At 39.0% G+C, this 25,265-nt stretch overlaps 1 long non-coding RNA gene across 1 annotated transcript; it reads right to left on the bottom strand.

Moving 5' to 3' along the window:
• Positions 1–8,017: 8,017 nt before the first annotated feature.
• On the bottom strand, positions 8,018–12,149 carry LOC133220128 (uncharacterized). Its single transcript, XR_009727643.1, has 3 exons — positions 12,026–12,149; positions 11,834–11,938; positions 8,018–8,557 (listed from the first exon to the last, which is right to left on the bottom strand). It is a non-coding gene; the product is annotated as an uncharacterized LOC133220128 (long non-coding RNA).
• Positions 12,150–25,265: the final 13,116 nt, after the last annotated feature.

Genomic DNA, 25,265 nt, shown 5'->3' on the forward strand with positions numbered 1-25,265 from the left:
AACTTCAGTATAGGTAGAGGAACTACAGTGAGGGGAAGCACTCAGGAGAGCTGACTGGTTTTCAGGTAGGCCATACACTCCCTTGGTTTGGGAATACTTAACTTAAAAGTTCCCTTTAGAGAGCAAATTACTTCATTTTGCTTGAATGCCTGTGTTGGATATTCAACGAAGCTAGCTGGAACAATACACATGAAGATAGATTCAGCCTTGACTTGGTTGTGACAGCTGAAAATGGTTTATGGCATCTGAATTGTGATGGTATTATACTACACACACAAAAACTGTGTAGCTGCTCTTTGAAGTACTGAGATATAAAAAGTTGAACTACAAACATTTGGCACATTGATTCACATTTTGCCATGTGAACATTAGTGCTATTCTAAATCATGTCAGTGACCATGACTTTTGCATATGTTACATTTCCCAGGAACAGTTTGTTTCTGAGATGTCAGTGTCACATTATCACATTACATTCATGACTTTTGACTGAACAGGGGTGGAGTGGTTATGGGGTGGTGAAGATCATCTGTTTCCAAAAGTGTTCTGCCCACATGGTTACCATGCTGCATTCTATCAGATAAGCATGTTAAGACCAATCAGACAATAGAAAACTCTCTGTGGTGGGTAAGGGTTAGGGTTAGGGTTAGGTCTTCATGTCACTGTAAGCAGATACACTCAAGTAGGGATTTAACTTTTTTAATCCTCACTGTTTCCAATTAGACATTAAACTAAGCTATTTCTGACTTTGGGAATCCTACATACATTTACTTATTATAAGCGAGTGTACAAGAGAAAAAAAAAATCAGATAATATCAGAACAATTCTGCTCTAGTCTGCTGCACAACCTTGAATACTTTAAAATTATCTTAAATCATTTCGCATCATCCTTCCCATGCTGGTTTCTATACCTCAGTCAGCTTACCCTGTCACTGCTTAAACCTGATTTCTTATTACTGCCAGAAACATAGGCCATCATGGAGGAAGTTACAAGTATTTTCTTCAAGTACATTTATTACAATTGGGATTCAGCTACAGTAGATGCAATGTTCCAGAGGAAGTTACACACAGAGAAAAGCTAATTGCGAAGAGATTTTTTCCAGCTGATAGCAAACAACTTCACAGATGGAGTGGTACTCCTGATCTGTTCCCTGTAGACATGCATATTAAACACTCTTGGTTCATTCACAAAGATAGCTGAAAGCTTAATTAAATGCTGGAACCTGAAAGGATTTATCTTGCTTTACACTTGCAAATATATTCCCCAAATGTTGAAGATGAGGGAAGAGCAGGTTTAGTTTAGAGATGCATTCACAGCACTAGAATTTGACCCTCAAAAATTGAACCCTCAAAAATTTGCCCTTTCACTTCACATCAGAGTTGTGATCCCACTGATTGCAGAGGACATTAGGAATGTGCTACATCTTTGTCTATCAGCCTGGAAAGAACTATACCACACAGCTTTACTCAGCTTAAAGGGAATCCTTTAGGATAACAAGTTTAAAGCTGGTTATCGTTTTTTGCAGCTGGTTTTGGGGTAATAAAAGGAAAATTGCTGCTCTAAGTTAAAAGCTGCTCACTGCTGCAAGCAGATATTTGAGCCAAGAACCTTACAGTCGTGGCTTATCACTTAGATGCGTGACTGACTTTGTACATCTAAACTTTGAATTTTTAAAAAGATGCCTGGAAAGAAAGTCTTTACAAGTGTATCTGCTGATTATACTAACAAACCACAGATGGTGTCAAAGAAGTGATCTAGATTTAAATATGAAACAAACAAAAAAGAATGGTACAACAATCTTTAACTTAAAGCAAACAAATTGAAAAAGCAGCATAACCTATGCTAGAACAGTTGCGTGGGTAAATGTGTGTTTTAAGGCTATCCCTGAATTGCATTGAATAAAATACTACATTCCAAGAGATGAAAGCACATTAACTGGAAAACTAGAAACTTGGCTTTGGAATCTTAATCATAACAATGCTCTCTTAAGGGTATTTCCCCTCCTCCTTCTCTCCACCCTTTTATTTTCTGTTTTCGTTATTTTTAAAGTTAGGTTACATTCCATACTAAATGGTAGGAGTTTCCAAAGTAGGGCACATTTGGAACTAAATAAATCATAAGCTGCCTTTCACTTCCTAAGCCAAAGTTTTAGCGAAGTTTTTCTTTCTTCCTAAAGCTGAAAATTTGTTCACATGCAGTTTAAGTAAGAATCCCAAAGCATCTTTCCAAAAGCAGTTGGTGCTACTCTGCTGATTGTCACCTGAAACTGTTTCATTTTTGAACAATAGAAGATACTCATTTAGGGGAGATTTCTACACTTACCAAGAAGAATAAATAATACCTATAGCTGTAAACTGCTTAGACTTTCCTTCCTTAGCCCAGATAATCCACTTCTGTAAAGCAAAGCAAAGTGTCTGATTCCATCAGCTTTAAATAGAGAAAGATCTGGGGAAAAAAGTGCTGAAAATAATACATGCATCCAGTTAAGCAATGGACTGAAGCAACTGTCAAATGGGCTGAAATAGCCCCTCTAAAAGAACAGAGCTCCAATAGCACCCTCATCATAAGATTAAGTTTCAGGAAATGTAATATCTTGAGGAAAAAAAATTAACAGTATTTTCATTAAAAAAACAAAACACAAAAATGCTAAAATAAATCTCCCTTCTGGTTGCTAAACATTGCACAGCTTTTTGCAGCATCTGTGGTCAAAACTTTATGAATACATTCCACAATCACCCCAAAATAAAGTGAATCTTTCAAATGAAATCTGATTTGAAGCATGAGCTGGAAATTTAGATTAAAAGATTTTTGTCATTGTATTATTTCCATGCCTGATGAACTCGGTTTACAGAACAAAAGTTTTTTGTGTTCCTTAACACTTCTTCTGAAAATCAGTTCAGGTTGGTTTTCTTTTTGCTTGACCATTTCCATTTTCATTCCTTATCACAACTCTGCGTTTGTAATTGCTTCAGAGCCAATTATGTTCCCCTTTATGTCAGCACACTCAGCTTTTTCATGTAATGATCTCAGCAATGCTTGTGCTAGAGATGCTTGTCTCCAGTAAACTTAAAGCAGTTGTTTAATTGGAATTTCTGATGTTGAACAATGCTCTCTGTGTTTCAGAAGTCATAAAAATACAAATTATAGTAAGTGTTTGGACTATTTAGGCTTATTAGAACCAGAGGTAGCTGTGCTGTGGATTTTGTTTATTCCGGATCCCACATTTCAGGAAAGCCTTGACTATACTGGTAATTTAGAAATTTCAGTGTTGGTACATTGGCTAATTACAATATGAGTCAATGTTTGTCAAGACAGACATAAGGGCTAATCTGTTTCATTTCATAACATTTTAAAGCGCTGCTGCTGTTTTGTGGTTTCTTGCTTAAGAGTGCTTCATTTCAGGCCTATAGAATGTGCTTGCTATCTCCCTCCCTCATTTATGAGACTGTCAGTAACAGCAAAAATGAAAAAATACAAATGTAATTATTCTTCCATGAATCAGGGTGAACACAGAGGGCTAAAACTAAATTGGAATTAATGAATCTATGCAATAGAGTGTAACTGTGCAGAGTCTGATTTCTTGGAGCAAAACTGACTCATCTATGGGATCGTCCAAGGTACAGTGACTCAGTGACTCTCGGAGCAGATGATGCCTGTTGCCAGCCTGCCATCACTTGAGCAACAAACATAATCCACTGCCTGTCAAGATGTGTCTCTGTTGGACACCACAAACTGACTCATGTTTTGATCTTTTTCATAATCTATACACGTTTTACTATAGGGCTCTATTAGTCTTCTGACTTGCATGCTGTAGCCAAACAGCTCGTAACATATGTATTCTTTCAAATTTGGTAGTTGAGTAATAAACAAATAATAATGACTCAGTACACACCATCACCCACATTCTCACAATGGAAGAATCTAAAAACATCCCCTGAATTCCATATGCTTTGCAGGAGAGATTTTTTTCAGCCATCCTTTCGTAGTTCTTATATCTGACATGTAATACCTATACTATTAGGTCATCTTGAGCAGGAACACATACCAGTCTTTATTAGAGGCTATTCTGGGACTGAAAAGCTCTATGTTTGATCAACTCAAAGTTTCCTTGATTTTTTTTCTTTTGGTGTGAACTGAAGTATATTTAACACACAGTAAGTGGTTATTATGCATGAAATCTTGTCAGAGGTGTACTAAGTTCAAGTACTGATCAGACCCTGTCTGTGTAGTTGCCTCTTGTTACATATTTTTTAAAAGAGAACGAGGGCATAGCATGGTAACAGACTGGAAAACTGCTGTAAGACTGCTTTTGCTGTTTGCACCTACAGAACTGCCACTTCTCCCTGCAAAATCTTTTGAGTATTTTGAATTGAAACCTTTAAAAGGAAGGAAGTCAAGATCCAACCCCCAGAACATATGAATCTGCTAATGTGTAGGAAAGCTACATACCTCCTTGTCCTTATTAGAGTTTTGCCCAAATTTAGTTAACTTGTCCTAGTGCAACCATTTCCACTTTACCTTGGAGGCAGGGCTGCTGAAGGGGCTGGGGTCTCCAGGGTCTTTCCATTTTCTGTCTGTCTTCCACCAAAGAACGGATAACAATCAGTCTCTTCAGCTCTGCACTGAAGGTCTGTGTGAGTGCCAGCAAACATTTGAACAGAAAAAAAAAGTTAATTTATATTGCCAATATTCTCACCATAACCTACTGAGTCTTGGGGCCTAGTGTCTTTCCACATGATTTTGCTCTTTGATATAATTCAGTAACTACATATTTGCATGCTAAAATTAGCACAGAGTCATGGGTGTGAAAGTTGTTTAAATACATATTATTAGGCTACTAATATCATTCTAGGATTAATACCCATGTATTATAATAGCAGGGTATAGTTTAGGAGACATATGAGACAGCGTATGTTTGAACTTAGCAGAATCATGGTTAGAATTTTTAAACCCTCTGGGTATGTACAATTTCTCTTTATACTGAATATGTATAAAATTAACTAGGACTGCCAAGTATTGGTGGCTCATTTGTGAACTTATGTATATGAATGGCAAATACAAAACAAAGTATCAAAAGAAGCACAAATACCAGCCAAGAATCTCATATATCTTATGTGCATTATTCAAGTGGAAAGAGGCTCTTAAAAGAAAATATCTGCAATTAGTTGTAATACTTTCAAAATCATTACATGCCAGTAAGAAAAACTTATATCAATATGTTTAAATTTCAAAACAATCTGAAGAAATACCTCCTCTTGCTTCATTATCTGTTGGGGGGTTAATGATGCCAGTACCTCTCACTGAGAGAACCGGCATTTCTTAATAGCTTCTGTCACAAAAGTCAACCAACACTGCTACAGTCTGATACAGAGGAATGTCATTTCCAAAACAAAAATAGTTCTCAAAAATTTCTTAGTCTTTTCACACATTGAAATGTTGACTCCTATTACTTACATTAGAAAAAACATCTCCTGCCTGTCACAATCAAGGTGACCTGTATGATTTTTAATTCTTTTACTGCTTTTGTGGTATTGCCAGCTTAAGGGCATCATTTTATCTCTGTATTCCGCTATAATGGTACCAGATCAGGTCTTTGTTCTGTTATCATCTTGTAAAAACCAAAATTAGTCATTTTTGTAAGATTTTTGCATTACTAGCTAGTGCTTCAGAGAGCCTGGAACAACGTATTGTAGAAACAATGTCATTTGCAAGGATGAGATACAGAGAGACAATTGTCTGTTCACATATTGCAAGATAAAGATGATTTTGTCTCTCAACATTTTGTAGAAATGTCCTCAGAGCCCATTCCTACAGTGTTTCTGGAGGCAGTGCTTTCTCCAGCAATAGAAATAAGCTTGTTTCTTTGTTTTCTTCTACCTGGTGTTGTCATTTACACCAGTGCATTCTCAGTGTGAAAAAGCTGATCTGGTGGCATTTTGCAGTTATTTTGTCCTGCTGTGAATAGTTGCACTCTCTGCAGCTGTGGTTGGCATGAATGGAAGGGATATGCAATTCTGCAGCCTTATTCTCCATCAGGAGGTCATCAAAGCATGCTGCTCCTTCAGAACCACTGTGAGCAGAAACTAGTGTCCCTCAACTCTCATTTGAAACCTGTGCTGCCAAGGAGCAGAGAAACAGATGGAGAAGCACCTACTATAATCTGCCAGCCTGGTGCATGGCTCAGTTTGTCGTCCTTTTCAGATACAGGATGTTATCTCTTCCATATTTGCCATTGTGATTAAACCACAGGGGCTCACTGCTCTCAGGTCCTTTTCTTGAGTTGCTTCCATTTGTTGCTTTCTCATCCGCTTTGCTTTTCTGTGTGGTGTTAACAGGGTTATTCTGGAAATCCAGCAAAGGCCAAGAGCAGCATGAGGTTTGTATTATGGTAAATTTACACAGCATCAGCAGCTGATGCTGAAAGAGAATTTTCATTATCCCTTAGTAGTATAGTCTGAGGCATCTAGCTGAGAAGCTGTGATACCATCCGGAAGGAATAATTTGTACATGCTTCAAGGTCAGCTTGTAAATACAGCTATTTTATTGCAAGGAAAATATTCCATTTTAGTCAACATTTGGGACCAGAACATTACTAGAAGGGCAGAAACACCCACAGGAGTAATTTTTTTTCTGTTCAGAACTCTTTGTCCACAAACTGATGTAGTTTTTGTTTCAAGAAGCCAGCTCCGAAATTACATTTCCCTGAGGTGACTCATCTAGTACTGCAGTAGTGCAGTACCTGCAGGGCAGTCAAAGGAGGTTGGCAGTGGTCCATGTTATTTCAGACTTCTAGGGGACAGTGAATTGTGGAACGTGGTTGGGTTGTGTGAGCCATCTTGGTAGATTCAAGGCTGGCTTAAATACAATAAAGCACTTAAACACATTTCTTAATTTTAAACCAATCAGAGTACTCTTATGGCTTCATGTTAAGTGCGTGCTTATGTGCTTTGCTGGAAAAAGATGTTATTCTGTGTTGCAGGAGTATCAAACCGGAAGAAAATCTGTATCACTGTTTGCTGTATAAGGTCTGAGGCTCAGATCTTTCTTTAATGAGTGTATTTATTTTACAAGCTTCAGAGATCAGGAAAAAAAAATCATTTTTCAGTCTCCTTAATGAGGGCCCAGTTTATCAAAATTCTTAGCTCAAGTTAGCACGGTACAATATAAATGCCATTTTCATCAGCTAGAAGGATAAAACCCTAACTGACACATCTGCAAAACCAAGCAAAGCCTGGGATGATGAATGCATTTCCAGATCTGTGGGAACTGATCAAATGTGCCATTATATCCATTTGATTCTCTTTTATTAGCAGCTACCAAGATGTCTAGATAGGTAATTTAGAACAAATGTGTTCCTTTGAATACTTAGAAACAAATGAAATGAATATCCATTTTCACGTGAATTGCAAAACACTGACCAAAGGAGCAAATGTTATGATGAACCATGTTCTAATCTGGGGGCAAGGGATATATATATCCACTGTTGGAAGGCAGAAGGAAATAGAGCTGCATGTAGCAATTATTCCTACATTTCCCACCAAGTAGAACATCTCCTGTAAAATTGCTCTGTTTGTAGCTTCTGCCTCAAGATAACTTCTGCACCTGCAGCTAAAAGATTAAATGACATCTGGTGAAGAAAAACTGCCACTTGGGGTCACATATGTCATCAAATGACATATTTTGTTTATCTCTGCAGTTAGGGCTACTGAATTACGAATTCCTTCTCTTCATTTTGAGCTTTACTGTGGGTCTTCATCATAAAATACTTTTTTTGAGCCAGTAAAAATGTTGAAGCTTTAAGTTTTATAGCAGGAAAAAAGAAAAAAAGGGACATATTTTTTCCTAGATTTCTCTACAATAATTTATCTGAATTATTAATACTCCAGTCAAATATGGAATTCTGTATTCAAACCCACTTGGGTACCCCAAGAAGTTACAGATTCTCGTTACTAAGTACTTTATTCTTTCACTGTCATTTCTGGTAAGTATTTGACTCCCTGGCACCCTCACCTGATCCTTCCTGATGTGTGCAGTATATAGCATAAGAGCAATAAGAAAGTAAGAACAGTGGCTACTTCTGAAAAGTAAGGTTTATACATGGAGGTGGTCCCCAACATAGGTCTTTTAGAATATTTGTAGAAAACTTACAATGTGGGTATGCTTAATGTAAAATAATATTCCTCTAAGAAAGTTATTTGATGTCAGCTATAGTTCAATAACTTTGCATGGGTCTTATTCTAGAATCATTCCTTTATGGACATATGCTCAGTAACGTTCAACATTAGTAAGTTACAGAATTATCTGCATTCACAGTTATTTAATATGAAAAAGCTGACTAATCAGAACCCTTGGCAAAAAGAAAAAGGAGTAATAGCTGAATATATACCACTGCTTCTAAGAAACTGCTATGAATCCCTCAGTGTTGCCTCCTTACTGATACTTTCTGTTTTGACAAAATCATTTACTCAAGCTGTCACTTTTTGGCACATACAGTTGGTGGCATATCAAGTCAAGTAAGTCCCAGCTTTTCATCCTTGTTCCAGTCAGAGAGCAAAACTTCTGTGAAAACAGAATCAGGTGATGATTCAAAATGGAAGCTAGTAATTCAATTTTATATGTTGTTAGACCTTGCAGTTTTGGTATACATTCAGAGTTGCTTCCAACTGAAATCCACGAAACTCACTACCTAGCTCGTTTATTTGTTTTGATTTTCATGGCAATTTAATGCAAGGGGTTTAAGATATATTTGCCAAAATTCACATATCTCATCTTAAGAGCTGTCATAATTTATGCTCAATATAAATGCCTAGGGAATAAGGCTGCACTTCTAGGAAAGGGTTCAGCAGAAAAATATTCTCTGTTTGGGTCATCAAATGGTGTAAGATTTTCCAGGGTATTTCCAGAGATTAGAGAATGCAAATAAAGTGCAAAAGAAATGAATATTGTCCTAAGTGCTGAATGATATCAAGAACTAATGGAGCAATCAGCCCTTCTTGTTCCAAAGAGTCATCTTTTACAGTAAAAGGAGAAAAATGTAGCAATCATAACCTATAATATGATGATGGAAGATGCAGCGAGAATGATATTCCATTAAAGTACATACTTCACTTTTCACTAAAGATCAACAAGTTCGACAACAGCTGAAATGAGAATTTTTAAAGACAGCTATTGTTTCAGCTGTCATTACTGTTTCATTTCTTTCCATCAATTAATATTTTCAAGTGGCAGATCTAGTATTTAACTTAGCTATGCTCAACTGGTGCACCAAGACATACTTAGAAGTAAAGCTGGAAGATTTCTTAATAAGCAGTGATTGAAACAGGAGGAAGAGTCAAAGGAAATAATAAAACCAGTGTGCGCTGAATTGCAAACAGGAAATAGTTTCTTTTGGCTAGTAGTGCTACATGAAAACAAAGTCTCAAAGCAATGGATGTTCTTCATGTCCAATTGATGCTGACAGAATTTAGGTTCCCAATATGTATGAGTCATACTGTGTGCTAGTTGTGGTAGTTTTTCTCTTGCCCATAAAAAAAATATTGTGATTCCAATAACAAAAAACAATTTCACTCAAATGCTGCAGCTTAATTCTTATCCCTTCAAACCAAGCCCAAGGAGCTGACGGCACAGAGATACAGGAATTATATATCACATCAGTGCAGAATGATCTAATTTGTTGTGATACAGAAGTCCTAAAGAAATATGCTGCTAAGGTGATCCAATCAGCTAGGGTTTATTCTTTTCCTGTTCTAGTTTAGAAAGCAAAAAAAATGATCTGAAAAAAGCTATGCCCTCCAGAGGGTTACCTTATAACAATATCAGTCACAAATGGAATGCAGAAATCTTTCAGGTAAAACAGACATCAAATCCATCCTAGTGGTGTTATCTTCATTTTAGAGCTTCAGTAATGATATTTAAGAGGAATTCATAATGAACCCTCAAAAAGGGAGAAGTCTGGAAGTTTCACTTTAATTTCAGACATGAAAAATAGCTCCCAGACTGAGACCATCCTCTCCAATGATAGTAAGGAAAACTATGCCTGAAGAACTATGTCAAAAAAAATCTTGCTAGCAACAACAGAGTGGGCCAGAATGCCTTCAGAGTTCATTTGGCCAAATGCAAAGATATTTAAGTGTGATGTCTCTTTTTGCTACTAATAATAAAATCAAGTATGAAGATCTAGAAAGCTCAGTGTGCTTATGATTAGGCATGGCCTCTTGCATCTAGGCTAGCAATTTAAATCTAAAATAAGTGAATACAACAGTGATTGAATACTCTTGCCACATCTGTTCTCCATGAATTGGTCTCAAGAGTTCCTGGTAAATACTATATCACACACAAAATGTCTCACCATAATTGTCACCTTCCTAATCCTCAGAGAAAGAAATAATATAGACTGGAGCAGGCAGGAAAAACAAAATTCTCACTAGTTCTGTAGGTTGTTTTCCTTTGGGCAATAGATTCACATTAAGGAATTGCACCAGGAATAGTGAAAGCAAGCTTGTAACACTTCCCACCCACAGCTTTTAGTACCAGCCTCATGCTTAGCCAAAGTTGGTCGATTTTGTTTCAGTATTTTTCATGAAATTAGAAAGGTATTTTCAGGTCTACACAGAACCACTTAATGAAGCTAAAAACCAACAATTAAGAAAATTAAAGCAAGAGATCTATTTTTTTTTCACTCAAGAAAATACATTTCAGATTTGCATTCTACTCATTCTTCCTCAGTAAATAATTTATTCTTTAGTCTTGTGCAACAGGTCATTAACCTGCTTAACAACCCTAAATCTAGATGTTTTCCCTTTAGAGAAATGTAGTGAAAATACCAAATCTTCCTTCCACTTCATTTTCTTTGATAGCTTACGGCAATACGTGATTTTTCTCTCAGAGTGGCAAACAGTAGTTTAGCTATTAACTACATGGGATCTAGATTTAGGAACCTTACTATGCTATATACAGTCTTATTATCTTTTGTATTTGAGATTTATGATTGTCTTCTGATCAATATTGTCTAATGACTGTGACCACAGGAGGAAAATTTCAAGTAAATTTCAACTTCCATTGCCATTTGACAGTAGGCAGAAAGTGTCACTGTGAAGTTATTTGTTCACCTTCATCTTTTTTTTTCCTAATCAGAAACAAGAAGAAAATCCTTGAGAGGACAATTCAGTTTCTTAGCCCCACCTCCTATGTTCTACCTCCAGCATAAACCCTGTGGTTCTTTAAGAGACAGATGTAAAGGAAGTGAGAGCTGGAGCTACTCCTACAAGTCTAGCGACAGTTCAAAACCGCTTCTAGGTTTCACCTACATTGGTAACCTAGAGGCAAAGGCCAGAACCTTTCCAGCTGTAGAAGCAAATTATTACTTGTTCTGCTTGAAGTATTATAAAACCTCATCTCTCTGTCGGAGATGTTCACCAAGAGAGATGTCAGCCAGAATGGTGTTCCGGGTTTAATTAAAGAGTTTGTCTGCCAGACATTCTTTAAGTCTGCTTTTTCTCATTTTATTTTTACTTTTTGGCATGTAACAGTATTTCCATACTTATTAAATCCTCACTGATAATTACATGCAAAAGAGCAATTAGCAGCAGACAATTTTGTGGCAAAGAATTTATAAACTGAACTGTTTACCATTCAGAGATGACTGAAATGGATGGCAGCTTGTTTCCAGCCCATTGGACTTCTCAGTTATGAGAGTGATGGCGCCCTATAAATTGACGCAAAACTGCACCAAATGAAACTTCACGTCTATAGCATTGTTCCAGATGAGGTAGTACCTGTTTCTCCAGCCTATCTTTGTATTAAACATAAAAGCATACCTGGACAGTAGACAGTTACCTAAATGGCATGCAGCATATCAGGAATTGCTTAAAATCAAAACTTAATTTCACTGCTCATCACTGTGTGTTGAGTGAGCTGTCCATGTGCTGCCTCCTGTCCTCACTAGAAAATAACCCTAGTGTCATGTGTAAGCATAAATTATATTTTTTAGAGAAATCCCATGATGTCTGAGATCAAACCTTAAAGCACCTTCCCCCACATCTCCCTTCTTCCTCCAACTTCTCTCCCGAATTCTCTACCTCCACCCCAAAGCACCTCAGAGGGACAGGGAATGGGGGTTGTGGTCAGTTCATCACACTTTGTGCTGCTCCTTCCTCCTTGCACCCTTCCCCTGCTCCAGTCTGGGGTCCCTCCCATGGGAGACAGTCCTCCACAAACTTCTCCAGTGTGAGTCCTTCCCACAGGCTGCAGTTCTTCACACACTGCTCCAGCGTGGGTCCGTTCTGCAGGGTGCAGCCCTTCAGCCACAGGCTGCTCTGATCTGGATCCCCTGTGAGGTCACCAGTCCTGCAGCAAACCTGCTCCAGTGTGGGCTCCTCTCCCCACGGGGCTACAGGTCCTACCAGGAGCCTGCTCCAGCACAGGCTTCCCACAGGGTCACAGCCTCCTTTGGGCACCCCCCTGCTCTGGCATGGGGCCCTCCCAGGGCTCCAGGTGGAGACCTGCTCCACCATGGAGCTCCATGGGCTACAGGGGCACAGCTGCCTCATCATGGGCTGCACCACGGGCTGCAGGGGAATCTCTGCTCTGGCACCTGGAGCATCTCCTGCCTTCTGTCTGCACTGACCTGCCTGTCTGCAGAGCTGTTGCTCTCACACAATCTCACTCCTCTCTCCACCTGCAGTTGCTCTTGCAGTTTTTTCCCCTTCTTAACTATGTTATCCCAGAGGCACTACCACCGTCACTGATGGGCTCAGCCTTGGCCAATGGTGGGCCCATCTTGTAGCCAGCTGGCATTGGCTCTCTTGGACATGGGGGAAGCTTCTGGCAGCTTCTCACAGAAGCCACCCCTGTAGTCCCTCTACTACCAAAACCTTACCTTGGAAACCCAATACCGCCAGATAGATCTTAGCTGTCTATGTCAACCTGAAGACTTGAAGTGGCATAGTGCCCTTTCAAATACTGGTTTAAGACTCATACAAAAAGGAGTCTGCTATATACTGATGAACATTTCCTTTCTGATGCACCTGCTATGTCTTTCTAACCAAGTACTGACCTAATCAAAACTCATTTTGCGTAGGAGATCTGATGTGACTATGGCCTGGCAGGTATGGTTTGGAATACTTCAGAACTCAGCAGAAGATAACATGCCCACTTTATATTTTAAACATCCATCCCTGAGCATGCATTTTGATTCATTATGAATAGGTACACTGATTTTAATAGGAAACAGGAGATCAGTTTTGAGGCTGAGGTATTTTTTATATTTATTTGCCTGTGTAAGTAGTTTTTCTATCTGACGTAACAGGAATCTCCTGTTTGCTTTCCAGTTTAAGTCTAAGTGTGATGAAAAATATCCTCCAGCATCTGTCATGAATACACACAACTCTGGCTCCCTAATGAGCTTTCAAGCTGGCACACCAAAATCGGGGAGCCTGGGAAGGCTTTTGTATGGCTACACTTGTTGCATCAAAGTCTTGTAGATCATTCCCTACTTTGTTCTTGTCAGCAGTTTTACAGTTCCAGATCAGGTTATGACCTCCACACCTATGATCTATTGCACAATGATAACTGTAGACACTTGATTTAATTCCTCTGAAATCAGTGTTCACTTTTAATTTGCTAACCCTAAGTTAAACCAGATAAATCCAACAAACCATTCAGGCAAGTTTGTTTTAAAGAAGTGTTTCTTAAAAAAGAAAAAGACAACTGTGCGATAAGACAGTTAAAGCATTCACACCTACACAGAGGCTAGAAAGCATAGTCAGCCAGGCAGTCATACTTATTTGTATTATAGTAGAGCCTCTTGCTCTGCTGGATGGAGGGTCCTTTCTGGAGGAGATCCCTATCCCCCAAAAGCAATTCCATCTGCATATACAAAAAAAGGCACAGAACTTTTCAAACTAACAAAGGATTGTTCAGGCATTGAGATGTTATGACTTCTTTGTCCTAGTCTGGGAAAAAAATAGTCTTTATGAAAGATTGCAGGAGTCCATCTGCTATGCGTGGGGGCTACCAGTCCTTTCCCCCTTTAGTGGGGAGGTGTCTGTCTTTCCACAGAGCTCATTCTTCCCTGCTTGGCTGCCTGCACATTAATAACAAGGAACAGAAACCATTCAGTGATTGATACCAACTTACGCTAAACAATTTCCCCTCCTGTTTCCAATAAACATGGCTGTTCAAATAGATTATAGTGTCTCGGAGCATTCACTCCCCCCAGCCTGCCTTACATGTCCTTTAGCTGCTCCTTTGTAATGGTAATGAAACTAAACAGCATTTCAAAGCAGGCTTTGATTAGCATGATAACCGTGTAGTGGCTTGATGGCCAGCATGGAATGATTATCTAGCCTTTCAGCACCAACAGCTTCGAAGGAAAGTTATACAACCTGTTAAAATGCATGTATGTATGTATATGTATATGTGTAGGTATTTGTTTGCATTTGCATAATATGGACAGGTATAAGCCAGGTATCAAACAAACCTGACAAGGTCCATTCATTGATATTCCCTGTTAGAACAGTGTTTTCTTGATGCACAGACTAATTGTACCAATTTGCCACAATTTGCTTGGGTAGTGCATACACATTTAAATGGGGGACAGGAGGTAGGATTGCAGCAGAGCTGGTAATTACTCATCATGTAGAGCATCATCACATGCTGCTAGTCAAGCCACTGGGCATTGCTGGATAGTGGAACATCTGGAAATGGTGTACAGCAGGAAGACTGCAGAAAACTGTTTCTCGAGACCTGTGTAATAGTGTCAGTTTGCACACCAAGGGCTGAAACTAAAATGGTATGGCACCACTAATATAGTCTTCCAAATCAGATCATTTAGGGCAAGGCCTTCAGCTGCAGCAGTCACATCTCCATCAAAATCCACAAAGATGCCTGAGTTTCTGCTCAGACCATGCCCCTTGTAAGATTTATTTCTTCCTTCTAAAAAATAAATGCAAGACAGATGTTTATTTCTGGAATGTTGTTATCTGACATATGACATGGCTTTAAGAAGTTATAACCACACACTGTGATGGGATGAGCAGTAGCCCTTTGGCTGTTTCACAGCATTTAGACTTTGTGATACATGAGCGATTCTTCTGGTTTCATTTCTTTTTTTAGTTCCAACTTTCATTTTCCCCTTTTAACTTATTTGGAGCACAAACAGGAGAAATTGCCTTAATTGAAATAATGTTTCCTCTGGATTTCTTTTTTATAATGTTTGTAATTTGTCAGCCCTTCAGTATGCTGCATGTTAAGTGAATGTATGACAAGTGACATCTTGATAGTCTGCAAATACTTAAATGCCGGAACATGGAGAAGCTTCATGCCGTCTATATTAGCAGCATGTGTATCTGTAATCCAAGCAGAAAGTAAGAGATGAGTAGGTACATTAAATAGGCAACAACATTAATTCAGCAGCATCACGAAGCTGGTCACTGTGATAAAAAGCAGTGTGTCATCTTTGTAAATGTACTCAGAACTCTGGGGGCTATGATTACTGCAGAATATCAAAAAACCGTACCAAAAGGTTTATCTGCTTTATCTCCAGAAATATAAACAGCATGAATCCAATGCACGCTTTGCAAATGGTTTTTGATTTATTTCTTTTGTGACTGTTTATACAAAATTCAATAACTGGACATTAAAATAACAGATAAAATTCAGTAAGTTGATTGGGAAAAGCAGTCTTAATTTCACAAATGAAGCAGTGGGAGTTTCTGACTCAGGAGTTAGATCTAGGAGCTATAATGTATGTGCTTTTAGGCAACTATGCCACCATGATGATCAGAACTGTGGCATTTGGCCTTAAAGGAGATACTGAGGGACCAGGGCATCTTCAGCCTGGGAAAGAGATGGTTCTAGGGGAACCTAACAGCAGTACCTAGCAACCAGTACTAATAACTAGTACCTACCAACCAGTACCAGTGCCTACTGGTTATGGTACTGAGAAGCTGGAGCCAGGCTTTTCTTGGTAGTGCATGGCAAGAGAACAAAGAACAATGGCCATGAAAAGTTACAGAGCTTGGTGGCAGATCTGACTGACTATAAAGGAAAATATTTTCCTGATGAGACCAACAAAATTTTGGAACAAGGAGGTTGTGCAGTTTCTGCACATGGAGGTTTTAAATACCCAACTGGATAAAGCCCTGAGCAACCTCGGTTGTAGCTGGCCCTGACCTGAGCAGGAGGTTGGACTACTGACCTCTTGATACCCCTTCCATCCTGAATTATCCAGTGATCCCATGTTTCACACAATACGTAGCTAAGCTGTACAACTCCACTGCAGGATGCTGCAGACACTGTAGCTCAACGTAGGTTTCAGAAGCTGGACAGGATCACCAATGGAAAACACACTGATGTTTTGCGTTTAAATCCCAGAGACTTGGAGGCTGGGAAATGTTAAGTGGAAATATTATGAGATTATTTGCTATAATCTCATATTCTTCCTTGGGCAGCAGTTTATGGCCACTGACAGAGATGGGTTACTGGCCTAGATGGACCAGTTGTACATCTCCCAAGTCATTACAGCTGGTTTTGTGTTCTTATTTCTAAAAAGTACACCATTATCATAAGCTTCTGTTTAAAGCCTAAAATTTCACAGGGCTTTTAATTACAGGGAAGTGCAGTTTTTAGAACGTCATCCCTGCCCTTGAAAGGAAGAGTAAAATAATGAGGCTTTTCTGAGCTTTTTTCAGTCAATTTTCATAATGATGGTATTTGGGGGGAAACTGAAGATTGTAGCTTGCTACCAGAAAGTACCAGAAATGTTGTACAGAGATCTATTTTTATTTGTTTTTCTTACTTTTTCCAAAGTTCAACAAGTTCACTGCAATCTGCCTTTCAAGGTCACCCATCTGATTCAATGATCATCTTAGCTCCACCAGTTCTTGTTTTTTGAATAAAATTGTAATTACCAGCCTTTTAAGCACCAGCTGTTCTATTGAAACATGATACTGGTAGTGTACTCAGTCCTGGTGGAAAAATATCTGTGAGCTGCTTTTCACTGAAGCCTCCTAGCTGATTGCAAGAAGCACTTGTGGTCACGGAATTAAAGGGGCCACAACCAGATCCTTTATGGATACAGCCTCTCTTGTTTTGTGAATTACCCTATTCAAACATGTATTTGAACCTCCATTATACTCATTCCTTATAAACTAAGGAGAAAAAGGTAAATACAATACAGTACAATACGTTGTGCAAAGGAATAATCTGTTAGCTCATCCACATGATGAGCCACATGACATCAAAGCACAGCAACACAAATACTTCGGGGAAATTTTATCTCATTATTTAACAGCACCAACTATTTAACCATGTGTACTCTCTTTATCAACAAGAGAACAAGGTTAACATCTAAGGTGAAGGTTACTATCTACGTATGGTGGGATATGGTGCTAGAGAAGAAATCGATGATGAAAAGAGAAACTGAAGAAGTGCATTTCTAACAGATTTTCAGGAGAATCAAAAGGCTGATTGGCACAGGAAGTGGCATGGAAAAATAAAAGCAAGAGGTAGAATTTGTCTTGGCAGGAAAGTGATGTTCCAGTATTAGAAATGCGTGCAGGCCAAAAAGAAAAAAAATTCCTGCGCTGAGATTTAACATGGATTTTTCAACTGCTTTAGAGCTCAGACCTTACAATAAATATCTTCATAATGCATATCCCATTTGAGATGTACAGAATGTTTTGGTCATCTTCAGAGAAGCCAGAGACAAGTGCTTATTTATCCTCTCAAGCTGGGATTGTAGCAGTGTCTGGTGCAGATGGGAGAGATGAGAGGAGCAGTTGGGCACTGGAGTGTGCCTGCCAACTGCTGCAGCCCTGCCTCCCGTCCCTTACCCTGAAAGATTTTTTTCTTTACATATTATATTTTACTGTATTTTCCTTTTTTCTTCTATCTTTGTAAGAAATAAAGACATTGGTAGTTTAGTAACATGCCTGAGCAGCAGCTCCTGCCAGGACAGTGTACTACCAGAGGCACTTGGGCCTGAGGATGCAGGGGCAGGAACTTGCCAACTTGCCATGTCAGCCACAAAATCTGAAGCATTGCAGTACTCTTGGCTGATTAGGCATTACTATATTTTTCTCTATTAACTATATGGGCTTTCTTCTCTCCAAAGCCAGGAAAATGTCCATGCTGTCAGAAGTCTTTAGGTACAAGGATGCTCATCCCTCTGCAGTGTGCTGTCAGGAACTGCAGTTTCTGGCAAGTCCCTGCTCTCTATAAACGTTTCCCTTACACAACAGACTTTAAGCTGTATCCCTGTATTCAGCACTCCTGCCACTCAGACCATTAACTCATAAGGTACCAGTGCAAGAGGCCTTCATGCACATTATGACGTATCTCTTTCTAATGATTGCCCTTAACATTGAATCATTATCTCTACACCTGGTCTGAAGAGGTATTTCTTCCTGAGCCAAAGATAAGTAAATACCTGGAGTGAAAAGGTAATACTCAAGGAACAGTGAAGGAGCAATACTATATTTTTATTTCCTTATTACACAGAAATTAATATAGTAAAGGAGAAAAACAATGAGTGTATATTTCAGTTGGAATATGAGTACAATTGAATTGAGCTACCAAGATTATTTCTTTTGTGCGACCCATGTCTATCCCTGATTGCAAATATTTGCCATGGGAATTCTACTGCTTTTGTATAAAGCATCTTTTGCAGTCTTGATCTCATGCTAGATCTCTAGGCACTCCTATAAGAAAGGCAATAATAACTGGTGACAAGTATGAAGGACTCCTGTTGCTAATCAGTAAGGTATTTCTGAAAAGCAATGCAGGGAAATTCAGAATGACCACAGGAATTAATAATAATTAAAAAGTCATACAGGTTACAGAGCTCAAATTATTTCACTTAAGGTAAAAGATAAAAGATACAGATTAAAAGATAAAAGGTTGAAACTACATCTTTCTTTTCAGAGATGCTTATTTTGTCACTCCTTTGATACTTGCCCTTGCTTTAAATAGTGTCTTCAGGGGCTGCATCATAACTGAGGTTGAACAGAGTCTTTTATTTTGAGATATGTAACTAGTACCTTACATCTCCAGAAGGAGCCACCACAAATAACCTGAGCACTTCCAATTCCTACTTCTGTGCTATGCCTGGCTTCTGCTAGCCAAAAGGAGGTAATTTCATCTTAAGATTTCATTGAATTGCTGTGTTAGTAATGCATCAAAGATGGTTTCTTAATGAAATGCAACAGTGAGATACAATCATCAGATTTGAAGTCTATGTAATAAAAAAATGGCTGTTTACTTTGCATGGAAAAGAAGGCCTGCTATTTGTTCTTCTGAAAGTTGGAAGCTCCAGCTCTGGCGTAGGCGAAATGTACAATATGCATTTGGTGGTACGTGAATTTCAGAGCTGGTGATAGACATGCAATCCCAGTCAGCTGGCAGGGAATCACTGAGCAGGCAGAGGCTGCTGCAACCAAGTAAGATTCCGTATGCTGCTTTGCCTCAAAACTAATCTGGAACAGGCAGAAAATAGTTTGTCATACTGTGGCAAATCCCTGGCATCATAGCCAAACGTGCTTCTAGGGTTTGTGACTAGCATCAAACAGGTGGTACTAGTGGGTTTTGCATGGGTACTGGGCAGTCATTAGCCAGTAGTGACTAGTACTGATGTTGGAAGAGAGTTCAAGGTGAAGGATGTCCATATACCACTACCTGTGTTCTAGGCTATCCATCTTTTGACAGAACTCAAAGTCACAGAAAAATAAAGACCCCAAATTCACAATAGATATTTTATTAACAACGTGACATTTTTTCCTTAAGAATTACTGATTTGTTTGCAGGAGACTTTTTTTTTTTTTTCCCACTTTGAGTTTATAATCTCAGAGAAATATAAAAGGCCTCCTGTCATCTTTATGACAACTGGCAACTACAGCAGTACTATATTTTGTTTCTCCTTGAACAGATTTCATACTTTTTTTACACTCTGTTCCTGCCGGTTGTTAGATATCTGAATGTGTTTATCTGTGAAGGTAGTTCTCCCAGAGTTCCTAAAGAAGTCTTTTCCTCCAGGGTGTTAGTTTATATATTACTTACAAGTGCAATACACAAAGCCTATTCTGAAATGCAATCTCTTAAGCTTGCAGAATGACTGATCAAGCTGTTGGCTCAATTTGCTGTCTGATCATTTAGTTGGCTGAGGTGAATCTTGACTCGGATTTTCCATGGTGGATTGATCAAGTGATGGAAGCAATTACTGTATTTTCTCATCTTAAGACAACCAGTGAAAGGATCAGTGCCAGTAGACATCTCTACAGGTAGGTAATTTAAAGTTTGATTTCAATCAGCTGTTAATATCCATGAAAAATAACTGCATATCAGAATGACAGCATTCACACTCACTCTGTAGTTGTATAAACAGCTATGTGAAGTGCACAGGAACCATGAGTGGACCCTACTGTGTTTTATGCCAACAACCCAAGAAGTCAGTGTGCTTTACTGGTAAATGATTTTGCATGAGATTGCCTACAAATGACTAACAAGTGAAACACTCTAAATTAATAACAGGAATATGCAGTAGAACTGATCTGCTCCAAGAATCACATTTTCAGTTTTTCCTTTCAGAACGGATTTGATTTCATCTGGACTAATTCATTCCTCATTAGTAAGAAGACAATAGGAAAATTATTTTTGGAGGAACATAAAGGCAAAGCCAAAAAAGAAAAAAAACAACAAAAGGAGCTAAATATATATCCTTGGATAAGACTATAGCTGGTCTCTTAACAGTAAAGACATGAGACAATTTCAAAGTTCCCTTCAACTCATCAGAACTGAATGGTAATCAAATGAAAAATTGCTTCCATCTTAAAATACCGTTATTCTCCCTTAATATAGAATGTACCATCAATTACTGAAAATGCTATTGAAACTGTGCCTTAAATTCATTCAGTATGAATGGCATTACTATTGGAAAATATTTTCTGTCACAGTTGCCTAGTTTGCCCATTATTCTTTCCCTGACCAAGAAGTGGAGAGAACACCCACCCTTTGCTTAACTTTTCATATTTTATGAAAATATCACAAATCGCTTGTCTTACATCCAGTCTTCTGGTGTGATTATGTTCCAACAAAACCTCACCCAAGTCTACACAAGACTGGGAGTTTATATTATGAACTTTACTACTGGGAAAGAAAAAAACCCACGAAACCACTCATCATTTTTAGACCTTTGTGGAATCCTCTATACCAAATGGAAAGGAACTGTCTTATCTGCTCAGACACTGATGTGAGAACAGGACATATCATCTGTGAATATATTATCTGGATAAATACCTGCTTTCCAGTAATGTGAGAAAGGGATAATAGTGGCCATAATATCCACATAACTCTAAAACTCTGCATTTTGCTGATATCTTTATTTACACACCAAGCACAAAGATGGATCTTCCAGCTGCTAAAAAAAATGATGCTGTGAAGTGGTTGAGAACTGGGTTTGGCACATTTCTTCCCTGTCGCTCTCTTAAATTAGTCCCAAGGTCTTATGCTTACTTATTAGGCTTATAAATACAGACTGCTTCCTTTTCTGCTCTGGCTGCTTTCCACAGTATTGGCTGGATTCAAAGGATGGGGAAGAGGTAACGGCCTCAAGCCAGGGAAGGATGAGATTGGATATTGCGAAAAATTTCTTCACAGAGAGGGTAATCAGGTATTGGAACAGGCTTCCCAGGAAAGTGGTGGAATCGCTGTCCATGGAAGTGTTCAAAAACCGTGTAGATGAGGCCCTCAGTGACATGGGTTAGTGGTGGTCTTGGCAGTCCTGGGGTAATGGTAGAACTTAATGATCTTAAATGTCTTTTCCAACCTAGCTGATTCTATGATTCTATGCTGACACTGCCAGTACTTCCAGTGAATCTCGTTCCCTTATTGTAGCCTCTAGTTCATACAAATTTCAGCTCTAAGGCATTTGCTTGTACATCTTTGACATCACCAAGAGTTTCTCTAGCTGCCCCAAATGCTTTGCAGCACTGACTCTATTTTAAGGTTCTGATTGCATCACATCATCTAAGTGAAGAGAGGAACAAAAAGCAGTGTTTATTTGTGTCCTGGGTTCAGGAGTAGCGGTCATTTTTTCTCCTTCTTAGTAGCTGGTGCAGAGCTGTGTTTTTGACTTTTGGCCGGGGAACAGAGCTGATAACACTGATGCTTACTCTGACCAAGAACTTTGTGAGTCTCATGCTCTGCCAGGGAGGAGGGGAAGCTGGGAGGAAGCAGATACAGGACACCTGACCCAAACTAGCCAAAGAGGTATTCCATACCACAGCATGTCATGCCCGGGAGGTAACTGGGAGTTACCCGGAAGGGCACTCGCTGCTCAGTCAGACTTGTTTCGGCAGGTGGTATCGTATTCTCTTCCCTTGTTATTTCCGTTATCATTATTATTGCTGATGGTAGCAGCAGTGGTTTGTGTTATACCTTAGTTACTGGACTGCTCTTATCTCAACCCGTGGGAGTTACATTCTTTTGATTCTCCTCCCCATCCCTCCGGGGGGGCGGGCGGGGGGGGGGAGGGCGAGGCAGAAAAGAAAGATGGGGGGAGTAGGAACTGTGTGGCTGACTGGGTTTAAACCACTGGGTTTAAACCATGACAACATCTTCTGGATTTAAAACAACTTAGCAGCTAACCCCTGTTGGGGAAATATTTGGCACATTCATTTAGTTCAGAACACCAAGCACCTCTCCTGTACCAGGGGCTTTGTTTTATAAGCTGGAGCAAAATTTCTCCATGACAATCATCACCAGACCCATACTTTTACCACTTTGTACCACAGCAGGATTGTACCACAAGGTTCTGGAAAGCTCCTGGAGTAGGTGTCATAATAAGACACTGCATTCAACAGGAAGCCTAGAAATACGCAGTCAAAGAGTTTGGCCATGACAAACAGATTTAGAGCAGCCGAGGGCATGTGTTGGAATACAGTCAGAACCTTCACCAAGTATAGATTGCAGAATCCAAAACCTGGGCCACTGTTCTTCAGTGACAGTTGTCTAGATAGCAGGTGCAAGATACCTAACTTATGGTTAGGAAAACCATAAATAGAAAAATAAGCTTTGTCACCTGATATATTTAAAAGAGGGCACCCTAAACTGAAAAGCATTGGAAAGTACATGCTAAATACTTTGGTTTCTCTTCAAATCATACAAGTCTTTTGCCTTTTATGATGATTCTATGAACACTATGAACAACACTTGGCACTGCTCAAGGGCAGGCTGGACAGGGCTTTGTGCAGTCTGGTTTAGTGGAAAGTGTCCCTGCCCATGGCAGGGGGTTTGGAATTAGGTGATCTTTATGGTCCCTTCCAATCCAAACCATTCTATGACTGTGTGTTTCTAGGAATATATTTACATTTCTATTTCACACAACTCCCTGTTAGATAATTTAGTAAGAAATAGCAGTAAGGCTTATCTTGTGACAAAAGATTTCTGGCCACACTGACACCATCACTCATAGACATCCAGACTGGCTTTTCTGGAGTTAACCTGATAAGAAAATACAAGAGTCTGATATGTGGAAACACACATAAGTCCTTCAGATCTGGAAATGTGTAGCCACATTGGCATGGCACTGCCCTGAGCTAACATGCTCTGCAAACACACCCAGACTCCCCTGAGCTTTGAATTGCGGCCTCTGCATAGTGCTGGGCTATGGCTTGAGGACCTGCTGGCTCAGGTTGGCTGTAACTCAGGTACTTCATTACATGGCAGAAATTTAGCCTTCATGTCCAAGCATAAACACCTAGCGGAATTTCAGATGTCAGCCATTGCTCTTTTCTTTAGCTCATCTGAGTCAGACTAATAATACATATATTCAAGACAGGCATAATTGCTCTAGTGCCAGTCTGTACAAACTTTAACGTATTTGCTGGTTGTTTAAGTCATTCTTTGACACAAATGTTTGCTGCCACTCAAATGTCTGGATACATAAAAGACTGATGAAATCATGTTCACTTTTAAGTATACAATATATTTGTTTAGTATTTTAAATGAAATTTCTTTGCTATATCCAGATTTAGTGATGTAGTGCTATTTCCAGGAGGGCTTTATCTCTTAGCAAAGACATGCGGTTTTTTAAATTCCTTACATTGTGTAGCAGACTTAACAGATGTGGTCCATTTATTTCCCCTCCAGCACATTATTGCCAGTATGTAAAATGAATTATTACCTATTCTCCAGTGTGACAATGCATTATGCTCAACAGAATACCCAAGACCTGTAGGCTGTGTTCCCACAAAATGTTCTTCCATGATGTCTGGGTGACTCTAATTATACTTACATCACTAACTGGTCATTCATATTGTTCTAATAGTATTAAAATTATATGTTAACATAAAAACTGTATTGAACTCATTCCCAAAGGATGTTACATTCTGAGGGTGAAACTCATTCCCATGAAGTTCATTTGTTAGCCAAGAGAATACAGATTTTATATGTGATTTATTGATGCATGGCCCAGCTGTTCAGTGTCTACTTAGGAGATTTTCATCCTGATTGCATAAACTCTGGGTAAAACCTTCCTGCTGTCTCACAGGAGTCTCATAAATTTTAAATAGTACTATTTAAGTGTGTTAAGTGTGTAAAGCTCATGGCATTTATGTGAGAATGACTTTGCACAGCCCTGAAGTCAGAACCACTTCTGACATAAAATGCAGCTGCTATTTAATATCTCAAAAATGCTATAGAAAGCTTAAGATGAGATGTGAAAAATACCACATTCCTATGAAACTGCAGCAGTCTAGTAGACAAGAAGCATATAAAAACTGACTCTGAAATTAAGACTCCATTATGTTAATTGGTAGTAAATATATATAAGTTCCTTCTAAAGCCTTGCTGTGATGTTTCCCTAAATGAGTCAGAAGAGACACTTACACCTGTTGAATCATCAGCTGTTTCCAGTAAGCATATGGGATTTCCCCCTTAAGTACCAATGCAGCCCAATCCTGCTTAGACTGTGATAGCTGATTAGGTCACAGCTTGAGGCTTATACAATAATTGCTATCCACTTAACTATTTTACCTCATATTAAACTCACTAGTGCATTTCCACTATTCTCTTTCCTACTCTGCAGTTCTTACCTTTCCAGTTAGATGACAAAGCCATCCAGAAGCTAACCAGCATTGAAAAGAAGGCAATGACACCCTTACTCCTGCTTATTCTGTCAGGTTTCTGTTTTTGAAGGAGACAGTCAATATGTTGGTTAACATATGGCTAACATTTAGGTTAATGCCTTTGTTTTCATGATATTGCTAACGTG

Source organism: Neopsephotus bourkii, unplaced genomic scaffold (assembly GCF_033783945.1).
Source record: "Neopsephotus bourkii isolate Nb327-2 ecotype Australia unplaced genomic scaffold, CSIRO-AGI_Nbou_v1 NB_1423, whole genome shotgun sequence".
Taxonomy (NCBI): Eukaryota; Metazoa; Chordata; class Aves; order Psittaciformes; family Psittacidae; genus Neopsephotus; species Neopsephotus bourkii.